This window comes from Meleagris gallopavo, chromosome 21 (genome assembly GCF_000146605.3).
Source record: "Meleagris gallopavo isolate NT-WF06-2002-E0010 breed Aviagen turkey brand Nicholas breeding stock chromosome 21, Turkey_5.1, whole genome shotgun sequence".
Lineage (NCBI taxonomy): Eukaryota > Metazoa > Chordata > Aves > Galliformes > Phasianidae > Meleagris > Meleagris gallopavo.
Window position 1 is genome coordinate 118,704 of NC_015031.2, and position 20,027 is coordinate 138,730.

Genomic DNA, 20,027 nt, shown 5'->3' on the forward strand with positions numbered 1-20,027 from the left:
AAAAAAAAAAAACCTTAAAATTGATATTCAGGTAATTATGAATACCAGCAGTGAGTTCCCATTTTACGGAGTAAACCGTTAAAAATGGGATATTTTACTGAATTTCGAACTAAAACTTCACTGGTGATTCCTTCCTCACATGCACTTTAATTCCTTTCATCTTTTGTACAGCACTATTCCAAAACATACTGTGCACAGAATAGCCTTTATCCTGGGCTACCAACTCCTGCTTCCCACACATCTCACTTCCAAATCTAATTTAGAGGCCAACAACCTGAGATCAACCTATTTCCTTATACTACTAAAGAAATCTCAGCATTAATGTCCTGTTTAGGATTTTTACCTCCATTACAATTTGCCATTTCAACTCAACATCCAAATTCACATCGCTCATTCTCTAAAAGAGAGTTTAAAGCCACCTCCAGTACTGAAAATGGGCTTTCCTATTTTCGTGACCTCGTTGTAATTTTGCCCTTGCTTCCATGTAAGGAGCCTCACATCTAAAAACACACCTTTAATTCCCACAATACAAAAAACAACTATGAACCTGTGATCATTGCTTCAACCCATCCACCTCCTGAAGAACATGCAGAAGGAGGATGCCGGTTCCATGCTTACGGAGTAAGGAAGAGAAGAAAAGCGAGTTGTAAATGCTGCATAAGCACTTCTTTCTGAGGCTTCGGATGATTTCACAGCCCCATAAGTCATTTAGGAGGGGCCCATGCCAGGCAGCAGCCTGCTTTTGTTCTCTGCTTTGTACTGAGAAGGGAGGGACGTCGCTGAGGTACAACACTTTGAGCATTTATATGATTCATTCCATCTTTCATTGAATCATTTTCTCGTTTCTAAGATAATACCTCTGGGATGATTCCAGTGGCTGTTTGAGGAAGCACCGGGCTTTGTGTTTTTCATTATTGTGTTTGAAGATAAAGATGAAGGAGGGATTACCCAAGAAAGATGTGAAAAGGTATCGGATGGGGCAGTGGAAACCTCTTTCCTCCCAAACCCAAGCAATGCCCTACAGTGTGTCCAAGAACTCAATATATGATTTCAGGTTGGAAAAGATTTCTCAGATCCTCAACCCATCCCTGACCACAGCACTCAGTGCCACATCCCCACAGTCCTGGAACACCTCCAGGGATGGAGACTCCATCACCTCCCTGTGCAGCTGTGTCACTGCAGCACTGCTCTTTGGAAAAGAAATACTTCCTAACGTCCAACCTGGCCCACTCCTGGGATAACTGAAGGCCAAAACCTTCCATCGTTCTCAAACTCATTCTGGGAAAGTTGGGACAGGTGTCCCAAAGTCTGGGGAAGCACTACAAGGGTGTGCATGTGTTGGCACCAGCCACATTTGGAGCACTGTGTATGGAACCTCCAAGCACACTCCGAGAAAGGAAGAAGACAGACCAGTCGTACTGGTTATTAGACATGGTTAAGGGGCTTAAAAAAAATAATAATAAAAAAAAAAAAATAAAAGCACTTCTGCCAAGCCAGTTATGAGGAGATAATCATGTGCTAGGCTAAGCCTCTGGCAGGAGTAAAGCACTGTTAGCTGTCTTCTAAGTAGCTAAATATTAATCATCCTGTTTAGCACCAATCATGTCACTAACTGGCTAGAAACTTGGTTAAAGGTTGTGGTAGAGAAAAGGTGTGCTGCTTTGTCTTTAACTGCAATATCCCTGGACTTCTGTAGAAAGTACTTTGAGCAAGGCAAAGATGGAAAGCAATATCAATTTTTAGCAAATTCATTAGTTTTTGGACAGGAGCTCTGCAAGCTGAGAAGTACAGCATGTTCTGAGTGCAACGTGAGAGATCCTCAGACAGCTCAAAACAGATTCTCTGCAGCAGTGGAGGTGCAAGGATACACCGTGTTTCATCTTGGGTTGCAGAATACGTCAGCACCGCACACTGCTAACGTGCTGCATCTGTGCCACGAGGCAGCATCCCGTGTCCTGCACAAACAAATGCCATTTCTGAGCTCTGTCACAGCTCCAGGAAGGATGCTGCATGCATGAGGTAGGATGTCAGCACAAAGAGCAGGCAGGAAAATAGCCCGAGAACTAAAAGATTTGCTCTGTTTGGGATAGCTGTGGGTTATTCAGCATCTTGCAGCTCAAAATAAATGGAGAATGAAAAGAGCAGGCAGCGAGCCTTAGAAGAGATAATATGAAGTAATGTGTGAGTGATCGTTTCGTTGCTTATGCCTCAGCACTAAGTGGCCAAACCTGCATAACGTATTCAGAATCATGAATGTGACAGGACTGGGGTTGGAAGACTCATGCAGTTCAAAGGCTTCACTTGGAGCTCCGTGTGTTCTTGGAGCTCCCACAGTCCCTCAGGGCCTTAAAACCAGAATGCAACAGCATGCTCCTTTGAGTCTCATGTGGTCTGACCTTCGAGAGTTCGGCCTGGATAGAGGAGCTGGAGGTGTCTAAATGGACCGACCAACTGTGCTTTCCTCTCCAATATCAGCACCAAGTCTTTTCCAATCTGAATAATTCTATGATTCTGCATTCTGGATTTTGACTGAGAATCCATCCATTAAATTACTGTTCCCTGGAAAATGATGTAAGGTGGACTTTCTCCTTATTATTGTCACCAAAACTCTCCCAGTAGCCTCTGCCATGTTAGAAACAACCAGAAACAGAGCCATGAGACCAACCAAACAACGACAGCCTGCCAACCCACCATTCAGCCAAGAGAACTTCCTCTCTTTCTCTTAATCTTGTACCAAAAACAGGAGGAAAATCACAAAAGATGTTTTCTGAAGTGTAACATCAACAAAAAAAAGGGGGAAGTTGACAGAATGCTGCCAACTCTTTGCAAAAGAAGAGAGGAGAGGAGAGGAGAGGAGAGGAGAGGAGAGGAGAGGAGAGGAGAGGAGAGGAGAGGAGAGGAGAGGAGAGGAGAGGAGAGGAGAGGAGAGGAGAGGAGAGGAGAGGAGAGGAGAGGAGAGGAGAGGAGATTACAATATCTTATGGGACAGTGATTTGGAGGTTTCAGACTTTGCACATTCACAGCGATCATCTCAAGGAGGAACAAACATTCCACCCTGAGGACAGGAGAAAGGAGCTGGAGCTATGCCCTGAGCATGGCATGTGGCACAGGATGCTTACAAAGAGGAAAGAGCTAAGCACAAGGAGGAGAATCAGGGACTGTCACTACATTAGCCCAATATACCTGTGTCAATCTATTATCTCTCTCCTGTTGCATACTTGCAGCATCCTTGTCAAAAAAGCAAAACAAGCTGTATTGCCAGATGGCACAATGACTCTAACACACGTCTGGATCACCTACCTGAATTTCACCTGGAGCAGAAAGGCACCGAGTCAAGTCTAACACCACGTCTTGAGCTCATCTTCATTTCTAGAACAACAAAACAATGGTAGTTTGTAGTGGCTGCCACATTGCTACTCATGCTATGTATGTAGGCAGCACTCAATCACCCATCCGGAAGTGGTGTTTACGTATAATAATACTTCTTTGTATTTTAATTTAAGATTAAACAATTAACAGAAAGTTCTGCAGATGCCAACAGAAGGCCGTCTTGCGGGAGCGCCGGATTTGGAGGCTGTAATTCAGATCTACCTCCTCAGTGAATTTTATCCTTCAGTCTTCCAACTGAGTATTTCTGCTCGCAGTTCCCCTGTGGTGTAGTAATGATAGGGCAAAAGACAGATGCGTTTTGTCAGGGCTCTCAAGAAGGGAAAGAGAATGATCCACTCTTCAATACATTGAACACTACAATTGATGCCAATGCGTTTTTCTACATACTTCAAAACGCATTCAGGGTAAGCTCATGTGGAACAATTTCATAGGGACAGAAAAGGAGCTGAAGTGTATGTAGGTTACAGCAAGGTGTGTATTCCCTAGGGATATCTCTGAAGATAAAAAGCAAGCCCTGACTACTATTTAAAGGCAGCACAGCAGACGGTTAAGTTACACCCAGGTGTGTCTTCCCTCGGGTGATCCCAAGGGAGAGATGCTGGGCCACTTTTCCTATTTAATGGTGGCAGAATAGCTGGTTAGATTACGTCTTAAGTCATCTTATAACCTTATCATCCAAATGTTAGGATACAAAAATTGTAAGCCCACAAAGCTATTTATGATAACAAATACTGCAGCCATCACTGCATAATAAAATATCAACAATGTATTAAAAATAAGCAATTATCCCGCTGCTGAATGAAATAAGAATATTTTATCAAAGGAATGAAATTATGCTCTGGTTGGGCACCAAAAGGAGTTCATAGGGAGAGCTCCTCACTGACAAACCTTCAGACCAACAAGATCATTCTTGTCAATTCTACATAGCAGGAGGGGTTTAAAATAAAGGTGAACAATGATTTTCCATGTAAGGGACCCCAGGAACATGTTAAAATTGGTCAAGTTGGACATGAAGTGGCCTCGTATACACAAGATGCCAAAATGTGGCATTACAGGAAAGAGATTGTGCAGGATGTTCACTCTCTAGGTGAGGAAACAAACAGAGAAGCACGCTCCTGAGCTCCAGTCCTCATCCTGGACACCTTACAAAAGTATCACATCGTGTCAGTTATGCAGACCATCACTTCTTATCACTTAAGCCCTCATGAAGGTGAACAGGAGCCACTTCCATCCAATGTCATTACTTCAAACTATAGTCTCAGGCAGATGTCACTGAATTAGTGCCACTGGGGCTCGACTTGATGATCCTCAAAGGTCCCATATCCAACCCCTGCAATTCTGTGGTCCTGTGACTTGCCTTTGAATATTTACTTTGTGATTTTGATGGCTGCAGTTTTATTTCCTGACCCAAAATGAAAGATCAGGAACAAAACCTAAGTTCTACAGAATTATTTTTCCAGTCCAAAGGAGAAAAACACCAATACAGAATTAGTGGGTGGGCTGCAGCCTGTATGTCCACAAAAGTGAGTGTTGGTCTACGCCTGCGGTACATGTTGGGAAGAAATAGGAAAAATCCTCAGCAGATATTGAAGTCCCCTTTCCTCTAGGTATTTCCTCTGATGGTTATCTGAGAAAAGAAGAGATAATGCTTGCTAGTCAGTGGTTCACTTTCATTTGGGATCTTATCTCTGCATGGTAATGGCCTTGTGACGCCAGCCCAAGTAGACTCACCCAACAAGTTGACGTTAAACTAGCCAACTTAGGTACCAGCACCTTGGCTGCTCCAGCCTGGGTTTCAAGGCAGGCTGCAAAACTCACTGTAGAAACTGGGTTAACAATCAGGCCATTAGCCTACTTTGGTTCTGTGCTGTTGCAGTCGGTAACTAAGCTGCTATTACAAAACCATTTCGAATTTGTCTATCTCAGCCATCAGAGTAAGAATTGTAAATTAAAGGCAGTGCAGAATTTGGGAATAGTTAAGTAAAGATGTTGAGTGAAGCCCTGACCATCTCAAAGCCTTTCTTTTAGACACATAACCTCAGAGACACCCAGTGTGAAAGCCCTTGGAAGGGACAGGTCATTATCCAGCACTACTTTTGAGATCCCACATTCACCAACAGTTCGTGCCCACCATCTCTACAAGAACATGCAGATGCATGGGCAAAGTCTTGATTTCTAACATCAAACGTTCCTGATAGATCTAATAAAATCAAACTCACAAACTCTTGATGGGGAATAATCCATCACAAGAAAATATGCCTTTTTTTCCATATTATGGGGATACCATGGTAGGTCTTTTCTATCACAAATTTCTGCAGCGTATTCCGCAACAGGAATCACAAAACCACGTCATGAATAGCATGAACTGAACACGAATATAATTACGTCCTCCAGAGCAGAAAGGTTTTTTTTATCAAAGTTTCAAGACCTTATTCAGTATCTTACCATAATCATGGGAGATAAACATGGGTGTACCTATACAATAACCTGGGGGCCGCAAAGATGTTTCTTCTGTTTTGTGGAATGACGATAATTATATTTAGCACTCATTCAAGGCTTTTCATCTTCAAAGCACTTTACAAACATTAATTAATCCGCACAACACCCTATGAGGTAGGTAAGCATTATTACAGTAGGTGTGATCAGGTTAGTGTAGGGGACTGCAGAGCATGCGTAAGCCAGGGCAGCAGAAATACATATTCTTGCAATTGCACATTTAAACCTGAATATGAGTTTAAATGAGCCTCCACATACCTGAGCATAAAAAGACTAAACCTCTCCACATAAATATATATACATGCATGCCCACACAAATGCATCCACACCTCCAGCTTAGTTCTATTTTTATGACTGTGCTGAAGCACTGGAGTTTTGGGAGGGAGCATTACCTTGGGTATATTTGTCTCACAGTGTTCCTCTTACACTCAGATGGCACAAGGTGCTTTAATGTCATAGAATGGTTGGGTTGGAAGGGGCCTTAAAGATCATCTACTTCCAACGCTTTGCCACAGGCTGGGGTGCCAACCACTAGGTCACAGAATGGTTTGGGTTACAAGGAACATTAAAGATCATCCAGTTCCAACCCCAGCTGCCCAGGGTTCCATCCAACCTGGATATCCTGTGGTGCAGCCACAAATTCCTTTCCACAGTGAGATTTCGGGCTGAACAAATGTAAGAAACATTCCAATTTCTGGTAGATGAATGCTTCCTGGTGGGATGGCTAAATCCACGCCAGGAAGGAGCGCTGTTAATAACCACAGATAGATCATAGGTTTGCAAAAACACAGATGGGCGTTATGAACCAAAAGGAAAGCAGAGAGGCTGAGGGAGCACTCTCCTTCCAGACAGTTAGAGTGCAATACCTGCCCGACTCCTCTGAAGAATTACTGAGAGAACAAGGAAAAAAAAAAACAAACCTGCAGCTTAGTCATATTTGTATTCTTATTAAATGCAGGCCTGCCCGAGGCGAACAAGAGCTGATATCATAATTATTGGCTCGCCCAGCCAGCTGCCTGCTCACCTGATGTCAGATCAGATCTCCGCAGCCTTCGGAGGCTCAGCACCGCTCAGCCTCTGCTCTCTCTGCAGAGCTGTTTGAATGACCTAATCCCGTCCCGGAGCAGCAGCACGCCGTTTTGCTTGGATAAAAAGGTAAGAGGAAACCTCTGACAACTTCATACAGCTTTTTAGAACTCAGCCGTGGCGGCCAAACGGAAGGGGGAGAGGAGCTGGGTGCCTTGGCTCATCTATTTAATGGGGAGTCCCTGGGGCTGACTTGGAAGAACGTCAGGGTGAGGGAAGGGAAGGTCAGAGCTTCCATCCCATAGTATTTATCACCGCCAGTGAGGAGCAGCAGGGAAGGAGCCAAGAAGCACCAGGTAAGCTCGCAGATCCACTGCTATTTTCTGGGAGAAATGACGGCTGGAGGTGGTTTCCCAAAGTATAAAAAGAGAATTGCTCTTCTTGTTGGGGTGCACGCAGCTCGATCTCGGCTCCTCTCTGTTGCATAGCTACAAAGAAAGCTGAAGTGTTTACCATTACAAAAAAAAACAACTAAAAAACTAAATAATAGACCAAAAAAGGAAAGTATTTCTGAGAGAAGTGGGACGTCTCATAGGTTCACAGTGGATTTATTTAAACTTTTGCAGTGATGAATCACAAACTTGGAGAGTTATATATTTTGAGTCTGAACTTTCTTTCAGTATGGCTCCATTTTAAATATATGGCTTTTTCCTTTTGTGTTTTATAATGGTACATAAAATCCATTTTTAGGCTTTTTCTTATATTAAAAGGTGACTGCACTGATATTCAGACTGAAGCTGAGATGTGTTAACTGCAAAAACGCTTAAATCTGAGCACAGCAAATGGAAATCTGTTTATAGGAAATATATTTGATGGTTGAACTGGGTGATCTTAGAGCTCTTTTCCAACCTTAACAATTCCACGGCTCCATACTGCTGTGTTTTCACTTGTTAGTTTCAGGCTGTTAGATTTCCAGTGAGAAAGGAAATGTTTGTGTTACAAACATAATAATTACCAAACCTGTACATAACAATGGGTCTTCGTTCACCTTTAGTCGTCCTGCAAACTCATGAGGCATCAGATTAAATCTCATTAATTTATCATGTTTCTTTATCTATTTATTACCTTATTTATAGCTTTTATTCTATATACATTTCTGTTTGGTTTACCTGGAGTGTACACTTCTAACTTGAATATTGCTAGGTTGAGCCGGGTGAGTTTTAGGCTAAAAATATATTAGTTCTGCTTGCCATTAATTATAAGCATGGAAGAATAAAAAGTATTTACATATCTGGAGCGCATATTTCTTAAGGAGCCAGGGAAGATGTGAGCTTTGCTGTCAGCCAAGTGATGCTCTATCAATATACACAGCCATGCATTGCTTACCCCACATCCAGGTGAGGGGAGATGGACATGGTAGTGTTAATGCAACTGAAAAAAAGGGGACTACACCATGGTAATCTGAGCACAAATTCTGCCCCAAATGTTGATGTGTAGTTGAGAAAGTACTGACTCGTGCATGAGCACAGATACTTGTATGATATTGCCATGTTCCCAGATAATTCTGGAGCCACGTGCTAGTCAGCAATCAGTGGAGTACTGGAGAGTACATGGAAATGTCTCCACATCACAGTGATGGGTGTAATACAGGAACCTGCCAGGAGCACCGTAAGACAGTGCATTACTGCAAAGCACTGGGGTGAAGGAGGAAAGCAAAGAAAGGGTGACATCCACATGATGCCATGTCCTTCTGATCCAAATAGCTTTTTCTTTTTCAGAACAACCAGCTGTAAAAGGGGATAATTAAAAAAAAGAGAGAGAATGTGCTATGTCCTCTTAGAAAATTATTATTATTATTATTTAGGATTCCTGGAAACTAAACAGTAACCACAACAACTGAGTGAACTTTTTGACTGTAAACTGCAGAAATTTAACACAAGAGGTGGTGTCATTCAGAACTACTTTTGATCGTGGAATCACTCCCATCACCTGGTTTCATAGGATGTTCAAAGACCAAGGAGAGGGAGACGCAGCCTCCAAAACAATATTTCAAGTCCTTCATAAAATATTGATAATTGGCTCACCATAGAATCAAAAGGAGTCTGGGAGTAGAGTCCAGCTGGATTTGAAGCCAGAATCGTAGAACTATAGAACCATTAAGGTTGGAAAAGACCTCTAAGATCATCAGATCCAACCGCCAACCCATGACCACCACACCCACTCACAGAATCATTAAGGTTGGAATAGACCTCTAAGATCACTGAGTCCAACCACCAACCCATCAAAGTCCTGCAGTAATCTTTGCATTAAGATTTAAAAGGCGTAAAGATTAAAACAATCATCGTCATAAAAATAAACAGAATTTCAAAAAAGCCAATAGGTATTTAGCCTTTAGAAGGCAAGGACTCAAAGCACTGAAAGTATTTATATGCATTTCTCTGTCCTGCTTATAGACCAAACAATTAGAGATGCAAAATACTCCCTAACTCCTCACCCATGCAGACACTTTGGAAGATGACTCTTTCTGTCCATTGGAAAGTGGGAAAAAAAAAACAAAAAAACAGGTTGTTTTGAATGTGGCACTACTATTTGGTAGGTCAGTGTCCATAAACCATGGTTAAGTCAACAAAGGTAACTCACAAGCAGATAGGATTTACTGTTTGTGGCCACGTCCTCAGTGTTACTCAGCCTGAGCTTTACGATTTGGGTCACACACACCTCTCCCTGCTCTCCTGCACCTCAAAAATCATTAGCTTGAAATACAAAGAGATTAATTATGGAGATAAAGCAGATTAAGTGAGAGGTACAAATAAAACCCTTCCCTCGTACAGCTGTGAGCACGGCCAACGCCACGTTTCTGAGACATTTCTCCACTCGGTTGAGATTTTAAAGCAAACTGGCAGTTCTCAAAAGCTACGCATGGCTGAAATAGGTTGGAATACCATGAGTACAAAGAAATCACCACAAATTGGCATCATTCTGTGCCATAGGAAGCAGTGCTGTGAGGTGCTGCTCCTTTGTATGAGTCACCATTGAATCAATGCCCCAACGTGGCCCTAACAACAGGATACTGCTGACATTAAGGGCTAAAAGCAAAGACCATTCTGTTTATCAAAGACACTGTGGCACTTTTCATAAGATGGGGGGGGAGAATTAACCACTTTGTCACATTTCAAATATAAATTCAAGTCATGCCCTCAGAGCCATGCCTTTCTGCTTCTCCAACTGGCTCCTCAACACATGGACTTAACCCACCATATTTGTTGTTTTTTTTCCCCTTTTAATCAATGAAATAATGTACAACATAGACAATTTTTCAGACCCTTCTGGGTCACACTTGAAATTCTAGCATTGCTTTCTTCCACAGTGCCCAGAAAACTCAGACATCTCACTGTTACGCAGTATGCCACACTCGTTAGGTTCTTACAAACAGCCTCCTCCCAAAGACCTACACATCGCTATTTTTTTTGCCTGTATGGCACTATTCTTCCATCCAATCACAAGAATCCAACTCAAATAGTTCTATGATTCCACTCCACGGAAATGGGATAAAATACATAATTATTCAACCTTTAGAGTTGTGCGCAGAACAAGGACATCATAATCCGTAAGATCACTATTTGTATTTTACCCAAATTTTCCAACATTTTCAAGTAAAATTTGCCCTTTTTTGTGCCCTCTTAAATGTTGTGTAGTGCTGAAGGCAGGTAAGCAAGTGGTTAGTAAAGTCCTCCCTGCATAGCCTATACAATCTCCACGGTGCCTTTTGAGGCTTAGTTAATATAGGTAAAATCACTTTAAGATGTTTGGATGAGACAGGGCTACTGCAATCCAGAGCATTATTATCTTTCTGTTGGCAAAGTCCTCCGAAATGAATGAAGCATATAGGGTGAGGTTCCATCATAGTCATGTAATGAAGCTAAACATGCTGTCATTTTAACCCAATTTGTTTCCCTCTGTACTGCTGCCTCACCAGTTTGTTAGAGGCTCTCAAAGGAGCTCATCTAGTGTCAGCTTACAACTTCCACACCTAGCCAGTACTTTGCTCCTGGAATGGGTAGGTATCCCTGCCCTGCAAACTCCTAACTGCTGGTTCAACAGACCTGCCAGGACAGGTCCCTGCAACATTCCCCTCTGTGGGCAAATGGTAGGATGCCAGAAATATTAGACAGGAACCTGTTCTCCCAGGAATGTAAGTAATTCATAGAAGGAAATAATTTACTATTTTCCCAGCTGGAATAATTAAACAGCAAGGCACTGTCCTCCCAAGTTGCAGAACAGAATAGCAAACCAGATGGGGAAAATGAGCTGGAATGGACTACAGTAAAAATTATCTTCCAGCCTTAATTTTGCCAATCTTTCCTCATGGGCCACATTTTTGTGGCCTCCCACCATTCTCACACACTCCTACGGACTCCACATTGGAGTCCATCCATCATTTTGGTGACCAAAACTGGACACCAACCTTCAACAGACTCTTTACCAACACCAAGAGGATCCACCTTCACAGCTCTCAAATACTTTTCTGTTAGCACCTACACCTGCTAGCACACCTCTCCTTTTCATTACAGCTTGGTGTGGCTGACTTAGGTTCAGCTTACAGCTCATTAAAACCTTGAGATATTTTTCATGCTGCCTCATCACTTGTTCTCACTCACTGTCTTCAGGTTTTATTATCTTGCCCAGATGTTGAACTTAGCTCTTACTGAGCTGCATTTTACTTTCTTCAGTCCACTTCTCCTGACTCCTTTTGGAACTAAGGGTGGCTGAGATCCCTTCCAATCCAAGCCATTCGATGATTCTCCTAACTATATATGCAAAGACTTCCATCTCCATGCTGTCTCCAAATCTGATTAGTGTTCCTGCCCAATCTATCATACAAACCATTAGGGAAAACACCAGGTAGCATCAACCTCTTCTAGAAACCCAGCTGAAATACCCTTTCATTCCAACAGCAGTCAGTACCTAATCCTAGTGCTGGTTTCCACCCAGCTTTACCTCCTCATAAAATCATTTGAGTTGGAAGGGACCCTTAAAGCTCATCTGGTCCAACTCCCATACAGTGAACAGGGAACTCTTCTGCAATTAACTCACTACTATGATTTATTCTAAACTAATTTTTCTGATTTTTTTTTCTTTCTGGGAATTTAAGCTAAATCAGCTAGCTGTAATTCTCTCATACTTCCTAGTTTCAAGACAGGTACTGTGTTTACCTCCTTCCAATCTTCCCATATGGCATTCATGAGAGCTGTCAGCTGATTTTCTATTTGCAAGAATGACATTAATTAAAGTCCACTGAACTTGAGAATGTCAAAGAGCCCCAGCCTTGTCCTCTGGGAGGTGAGAACAGCTGAGTTCTTCAATGCATGAGATCAGAGGCAAACACCATTAATATCCCTGAATTTCTCATACTCTGACTTGGCATTGCCCCGTTAGTTTTCCATTGCGCTTTAAGGTCACTAATTAATGCACGCCCTACTTTTCCACTCAGGAATGGTTTGGGGCTGGTTTTGTTTTGTTGAGTTTTGTTGTGTTGGTTTTTTTTTTTGGTCTTTGAAATGCAGAGTGTCTGGAGAGAACATCTGAGGTCCCATGTGAGTTTGGGGGGTCAACTTTATGACACACAACTTTCGTTTTCATACAGCACAAAAAATACTATTGTCAGACATCTCTGGAAGGACCTCTCAAAGTACAGAAAAATTACATACTGAGATAAAGATCTTAAATGATCTCACAATCTTAAATCTTAGCCATTAATGCAAAGAACTCTGTGTGGGATAGCTTGTACATAGTCCTCTATGCGTTGAACTGCAACGTTTGGCTCAACCCTGCTGGAAGCCTCCACAGAAAAACTCATTTTTGAAAAGATATTAAAAGAAAAAAAGGAAAAGATTGAGTACAGGTGAATGGAAGGTTTTCCCACATATAAAGACACTGTTAAGCTAAGAGATCTGTGAAAGAACAACGAAGCATTTAAGAGAAAATGGAATGCACAAAATGGAAATACACATATGTTGACATTAAGGGTAGGACGTACCAGGATTGAACTGCTTAAATTTAACTTCATGGATCATCCAATCTTGCCATCATGTAATTCTGTAAATAGTCTATGATGGAACTATCGTACTGACTTCAGCTTTCAGCTGCTCTAACCATCATAGAATCATTGAATCAGAATCAACTTTTCACCCTATATCAGGACAACCAATGCCAAAAACACACATTCTTAGCAAAATAAAAATCACAATTCCTGTAAGCTCACTATTTCAGCAGCACTGAGTTTCTCCAAACATATATCAAAAATCACGGTAAAAGAAGTGGCAACTGTCAATATTAAACTTGAAAACAAATGAATAATTTACAGCAAATCAAACAAAGCATGCCCATATGAGAAATTCCTTTGTCCCAATTTAACAAGGCAGATTTGATGATGCATTAGTGACATTTAATGTTAAAAGACACATGTTTGAACATACGGCCTAAAAGCCTTGACAGAATCAACCAGGCATGTGCTCTTTATTTCTTACCTATTTTCCTGTTGTTACCCTTCTCTCTTGCTGACCCTGCAGGGGCAGTTGGACTAAAATCCTGGGATCATAGAATCACTGAAATTGGAAAAGACCATTCATATCCCCAAGTCCAACCCAGCCCACCCCACTATGCCCACTGACCACAGTGCCACCAGATGACTTCCCAACATCTTTTCCAACCTCAGCTTTCTCGGTGCTTCCCACTGGTGTCTTTCTAACCAGATCCTGATATGAATTGGAAGCAACAGCTGTGGAAACAAAACCCCTCAGAGCTCTGCTCCAAGACACGGAGGAAAAAAAGGTCTTTGACCTGAAAGCACCATTCTGAGAACAGAGTTAACAATAAATCAAAACTGTACCTCTGGTCCCGTAATGAATATTCTTCCCCAGCTGTAAAGCATTGGAAACAAACACCTATAAAAAGTTTCATTTGCATTATTTCTTATGTATAAGAAAACAATGGTTTTTTGGTAGTATGTTTGGCTTTACATCTTTCTTTCATGTGGTAACCTCCTTAGATCAGTAAATTATGTTTTATGTATCACTGAAATTTAATATTTTAAGAGAAGAAATGAGCATAGTTTCAAGCCTCTTGATAACGAGCTGCTCCCCCCCTCCCAAAAAAAACCCCCGTAAGATTCCATTTCAATAATGCCATTTATTGTTCACACTAAGGAGAGAATGGACAAAATCAGTTTGCACGTACATAAGTCAATACACTTGTTTAAGTCATGCTTCCTCAGTGAACCAGGGACTGCTGAAATGGGTATGGGGGCACGGTGGGGGTGGGCTGGGGTTAGACTTGGTCTTTTCCCACCTGAATGATTCTGCGATTCTGTAATTTAAATTATTTAAAAAAAAAATGCTGTGCTGTAAGAGATTTTAATTAATCACAACTTGAGCCAAAAAAAATTATTAAAAATATAGTGTTAGTTATCAAAAAAGTATACAGGCATATCTTCCTATAAACTGGAGCAAGACAGCATACCCTGAAGGGAACAACAGCCACAAACAGAATTAGTGATTTGTAAGGAACAGTGGGAAGCAGACACAGCATTTTGAATACATGAATAGCTCTTGAAGGAGATCCTCTGTTGCTTTAGATATCCTTTAAAATCTGAAATATATGTGCGAGGAAGAGTCTGCTGTCATGGCCTGCATTTCTTGGGTTAGCCATTGCATTTAAGCATCACTGACATGAATAAGAAATAAGAGAACCGGTGAAAGACACTTAGCTCTGTTTTGCTCTTCTTTTAGAGGAAACACGAAGCTGAAAGGATGTTGCTGAAACAGTTAAAATGTGTGAAATGAAGAACTAAAGAAAATTAACTTAGAGTCAGATAGCTGTTCTTGGTCCTTCTGCCATTAGCAGTAAGTAAGCGAGGTTTATGAAACACAAACAGACTCCAGGAATAAATTAGGGACTGGGAGAACTGGTGGGTGCAGGGAATGAGTACTTAGAAAGTGGGGAAGGCAAGGGGGAAGAACAAACATTGGTTATTTGCAGTGAAGCAGAGAGAAGGTGAATTGGGTGAATGAACTTTGATGCAACTTGATCAGATTTGGCCATATTTACAGTTTTAGGGACACTTATGGTGCTATTACATCTCATGACTGCAAACAGAGATGAATTTTGCTGTGCTTGTTGTCTTAGAACTTCCCTTATTTTCAGAGATATATATATGTTTAACCCTGTGGAACTATCTTTATAGTTATATAACAGCCTTGTAAGCCTTTAACAGAAGGCTTACAGAGAATTGCCAAAATCCCTCCCAGAAGATTAACACCTCCATGGTCAATATCTTGCTTCATTCGCTGTATCAGATTTGCTTTTCTTTCACCCTCCCACCTTATTTTGCCTTCCTAAACCCAAGTCACTCATCTCTCCTGTTGTTCTCAGCAGTTATTCCTTCTTGAAGGATTAACATATTTGTATGTTACTCATTTTGCACAACAATGTCAGACCATATTTCTCCATGAGGCTCTTTAATCTCCATTTATACCCTCATTTATTCTTCAGTCTGTCTGTCTGTCTCTTGCTCCTTCAGGTATTCCAAAGAGGATGCTTTAAATTACAAAACTCAGCTCTCCACTTGATGCTAGGGTGTGAATGACTTTGTAATTTTCGGGGCAGGGAAGGAAGAGGGTGGGGATAGTCAGGCATTTGCCTTTTTATTTCTTCATTCTGAAGTCTCTCCCCTTTCTCCATAATATATCCAGAAGGTACTTTTTATATCTATAGCATCTGTGGTAGGAGCTTACAAAGCTACACACTGAGTGAAGAATTTCCTTCCTACCTGGCTTATTTGATCATAGGACCACAGAATCGTTGGAAAAGACCTCTCATGTCCCCAAGTCCAACCCCATCCCACCTCACCATGCCCACTGACCACATCCCTCAGTGCCACAGTTCTGGAACACCTCCATGAACACAGACTCCCCCACTCCCTGGGCAGCTGTGCCACTGCATCACAGCTCTTTGGGAGAAAAGTTTCCTAATAACCAACCTGAACCTCCCCTGGCACAACTTGAGGTCATTACCTCTTGTGCTGGTCTACAGCTGTCGGTTCAGCAGAATGCCTTCAGTCCCTACTCACCCTCTCCATGCTACCTATGACTTGAACTCTTTCATTCCTTCATTGTCACCAACCATCTCTCTCCAGGCCGAAGCCCACTCACCCTTTCCTCCCATGGAAGCTGGTCCAGGCCTTCATCAGATGTGCAGCCCTCCCCTCAGTCTGCCCCATACAACCACCACCTTTTTCCCTAATGTCTACGTTTGACTTAGCTTTTGTGACTCCTGTTGAACTCAGTGATCCTTATGGGTCCTTTCCAACTCAGGACAGTCTATAATTCTATTAACACCAACCTGGTGTTGTCATGGGACTCTTTATAGCTACTTTTTCTGTGCTTCTCTTTAGGTTTTTCTATAAAGCTGAACACCCCTCATTGAATTCATAAGGTCTTTCTTCCTCCCACTTTATCATCATGTTATCTACTCAGAATAACAGTATCTTCATCAAATTTATCATCATGCTGCTCATCTCTTTTTCCAGGTTCTCTTTGAACACACTAAACAACAGCTGGATCTCACCTCCTTCCTTGGGGAAGCTGAGCATTCACCTTCACCTTTGATTTTCCATCTCTTAACCAATTACTTATCCACGCAAAGACCCTTTCTGCTGGTGGATATTTGGGATATCAGTGGCAATTTAGAATTTGTGATGGAGCACCTTGCCAAAAGCTCTTTTTGATAACATAAGGACATTATCATAGCCAAATTCCCCTTGTCCACGTGTGTGCTGAGTTCTTAAAAGCATGCTCATTAGCCACAATTCCCATTAACAAAAGCTAAATACATAATTTATCCAAGTTTTCTCTATTTCTACTTTTTAGAAGGAGGATTATGTCAGAGACTTAAAAATATACATCCTTCATTTCTCCCAAAGACATCAGTTTAAAACTATTTTGAAGCATATTTACTACTTCAGTTAGTGGAAGAGGTTCTTTCCATTTATTGCTGCTGTGGTTCCAATTAGCATAATGAGGGCATCACTTATGGCTTCTAACATTTTGCTCAACTGGTAAAAAAGGATGCATACATGCACTAGTATATCTCCTGTCATGATTCCTGTCCTCCATCTTTACTACTTTACATGGAGCATTTTCCATTCATGCCTAGGCATGGGTTGTCAGCAGAATACATCACTCCCAATCAGCTGTGCTACGAGCTGGCTGAATTAGTTACCTGTTGTTACCTTTGATCTTAACAAGACAAAGCAGGAGATTGAGTCTTGGGCTGTTTCTTTTCTTCCCTTTCCAAAGGTTTCTCCAGAAAGTAAATGCTTGAAACCATACTACAGATGTAAAGCAGGTACAAAGCATAGCTTGCAACCAATTGAGTTCTATTCAACGTGAAACTAACAGAAACTAACACGAAGAACTCAGAGCAGGTGGTAGCAGGTGAAATTCCTCCTTGTCTACAAGTAGAATCAGACATTACCAAAGGAAAAAAACTCTGGAAACACTCCAGTTGAGCAGCTTGGTTATGTGCCTCTGGTGTTTCTCTTCCTAACACATCACTGCTCGGTGAATCAGTCTAAAGTTTTTTGTTTTTTTTTTTAATGGGGGGTTGGTTTATTTTGGAGATTGTTTTTTGGGAGGAGGGGGGTTGGTCTTAACATCCTCAGCTTACGACTGTGCAAATAAGATTCCCAAATCCATTCCTCAGATCAAATAAATGTAATTACAGAGCTTACTGTGGGCGATTCCCAGTGGGAGGGTGGGAGTGGCCACGGGTGGGGCTGCAAGGTGAATACTGTACATGCACAACAGAGAAAATGGGAATGTACCACACCCATCGTAAAACATGCTGCCACAGCCAGCAACAGAAACCATTAGGGTGGATCATCATACACACCTTCTCATAAAGACAGAAAGATGGCATGAGATCCCAGGATGAACTCTCAAGTCACAGGGAGATGAGCATGACTCACTGAGAGAGAAAAGGAACGTAAAATAAATTATGGGACTACTGGAGGAGCTGTGCCATGTGTCCCCTATTTTCCCCTACATCGTGTTTCCAAATGGGATGAATGAGGTCCAACACACGCATACAGCTCTAAAGCTATCAATAAGTATATCAGGCGAGCTTCTTACTACTAATCACGTTCACCTCACTAGCACACAAGAAGCAGAGAACAACAGGGCTACCACATATTGTATGTTGTCTATAGAGCTCCCAACAATTCCTGACCCGTGTTCCTTATTGTGCAACTCAGTGGTACTCACGTTTTTTGAAGCTTTATCCAATATCATTTCTCAGTGCTCGTCTCTGAAATAACCAGTTTGCGTTTTGATTAAAATATGACGGTGAACTGTAGGAAAGAAGAGAAAAAAGCACTTCATAATAGAAAATTTTGTGAATTGCCCTTGGACCACTTGGAAACCAGAAAGTAGACTAGTCATAGAAGAAGGGAAATGGATCCACTGGGAAATATCTTAAGTATCATAGAATCATAGAATGGTTTGGGTCGGAAGGGGCCTTGAAGATCACCCAGTTCCAACCCATTGCTCCCCCACCAACTCAGGCTTCCAGGGCCCCAACCCATGCTGGCCTTGAGCACCTCCAGGGATGGAGCATCCAACACATTAAAGGAATCAGTAAAATGAAGAAAGCAACGTGACATGGACATTGCAGGGATTGGAAAGAGAAAATATAAATACTTAGGAGAAGACAAGCTACAAAATGACAGGAGAAATGGACATCAGAGGGGAAAAAAGATGGTCTTCTTGTATCTGTGCCACTCCTCAGATCCATTTGCTCTGAATTCAGTTACATACTTGCTGTGATCAGCCCAGAAACATGCTTTGCCGTTATCTCATGTGCTAGTTTTACCTGCCAACCAAGTTGGTTATTCATGAAAGAATCACAGTTTCTGTATCATATTAACAACTTTAACTCTTGGAATCAAGTCTGACTTCATGCTTAGATGTCTTATATAAGGCAATGAAATTTCATACTGCTCATTCAGGAAATAGCACAATCATTCATCCAGAAAATAGGATGGAGTATGCAAAGGATAGGGTTTAGGAAATACCAGAGTTGCAAAGCTGGTAGGGAGAGCTAATGTCTTTTTTCATTAGGTTAACTGGTGTTGTTGGAAAGGTGTAGTTCCTATCATCAAGGAACAACGTGTATCAGAAATAGAAGAAAGAAAACAGTAAGAAACCAACATGACACAACCACAGTGCAGTACCATGGTGTGTAGACCGAAATTCTGCTCCTGAAAATGTTTTCTAAAAGCAGAGCAAGGCTTGGTGATGATACATAGCTATCCCCAGCCATGATCCAGAGCAACATTCGGTGTCAGTCTGTTGGGTGTAAGCTCAGAAACAAGGTCTCGTGTTCGTTGTAAGCCATAAAAACTCTGATTTTCATCCATAGTGCCTTTTTCACCCAAAGATTTCCCACAGAAAGATCCCTGTACATATGGCAAGTTTTACTCAAAAGGTTTTGGTCGCTTCTACAACACTGGGACATTATTGGGAACGTGATACTGTTGGGTGCAGATTTTCATCTACAAACTTAAAAGCAGATTACAGAAGAAAAAAGAAATCCCAGGTAGTTTGTTCATTCTTGGGTTGGAACCCAACGGTGTGACTTGGAGAGGAAAGAGATGATTTAGTGCTGTGGGGAGGGGGTAGAGGAGAGGAGATCACACAACCCGAGTCAGGCACGGAGCAGAGAGCTGCCTCGGGCGTGCATGCAGGATGAATTACAAATTGGGGAACATCCAAAGCTCACCTTCCTCTCATGAAAACTGATCTCAGCCCCAAGGGATGGAGGGGGCATTTACAGTAAGGTACGGCTTTGGAGCAGCTCTGATGAGTTACACAGCCCAGTGCTGAGCTCTGGGGAAGTGCATCGTCGGCAAAACGCCTTCTGATGTCCAGAAATGCACAAAAAGGGATTGTTTGAGCGATGGATGGGTGCCACAGGGCTCCAGTCATGCAGAGCTAATAGGTCAGCTGCTCCCTCGCTTGTCCACACGCTCAGCTGAGGTTACAGTTTCTCACTAATTT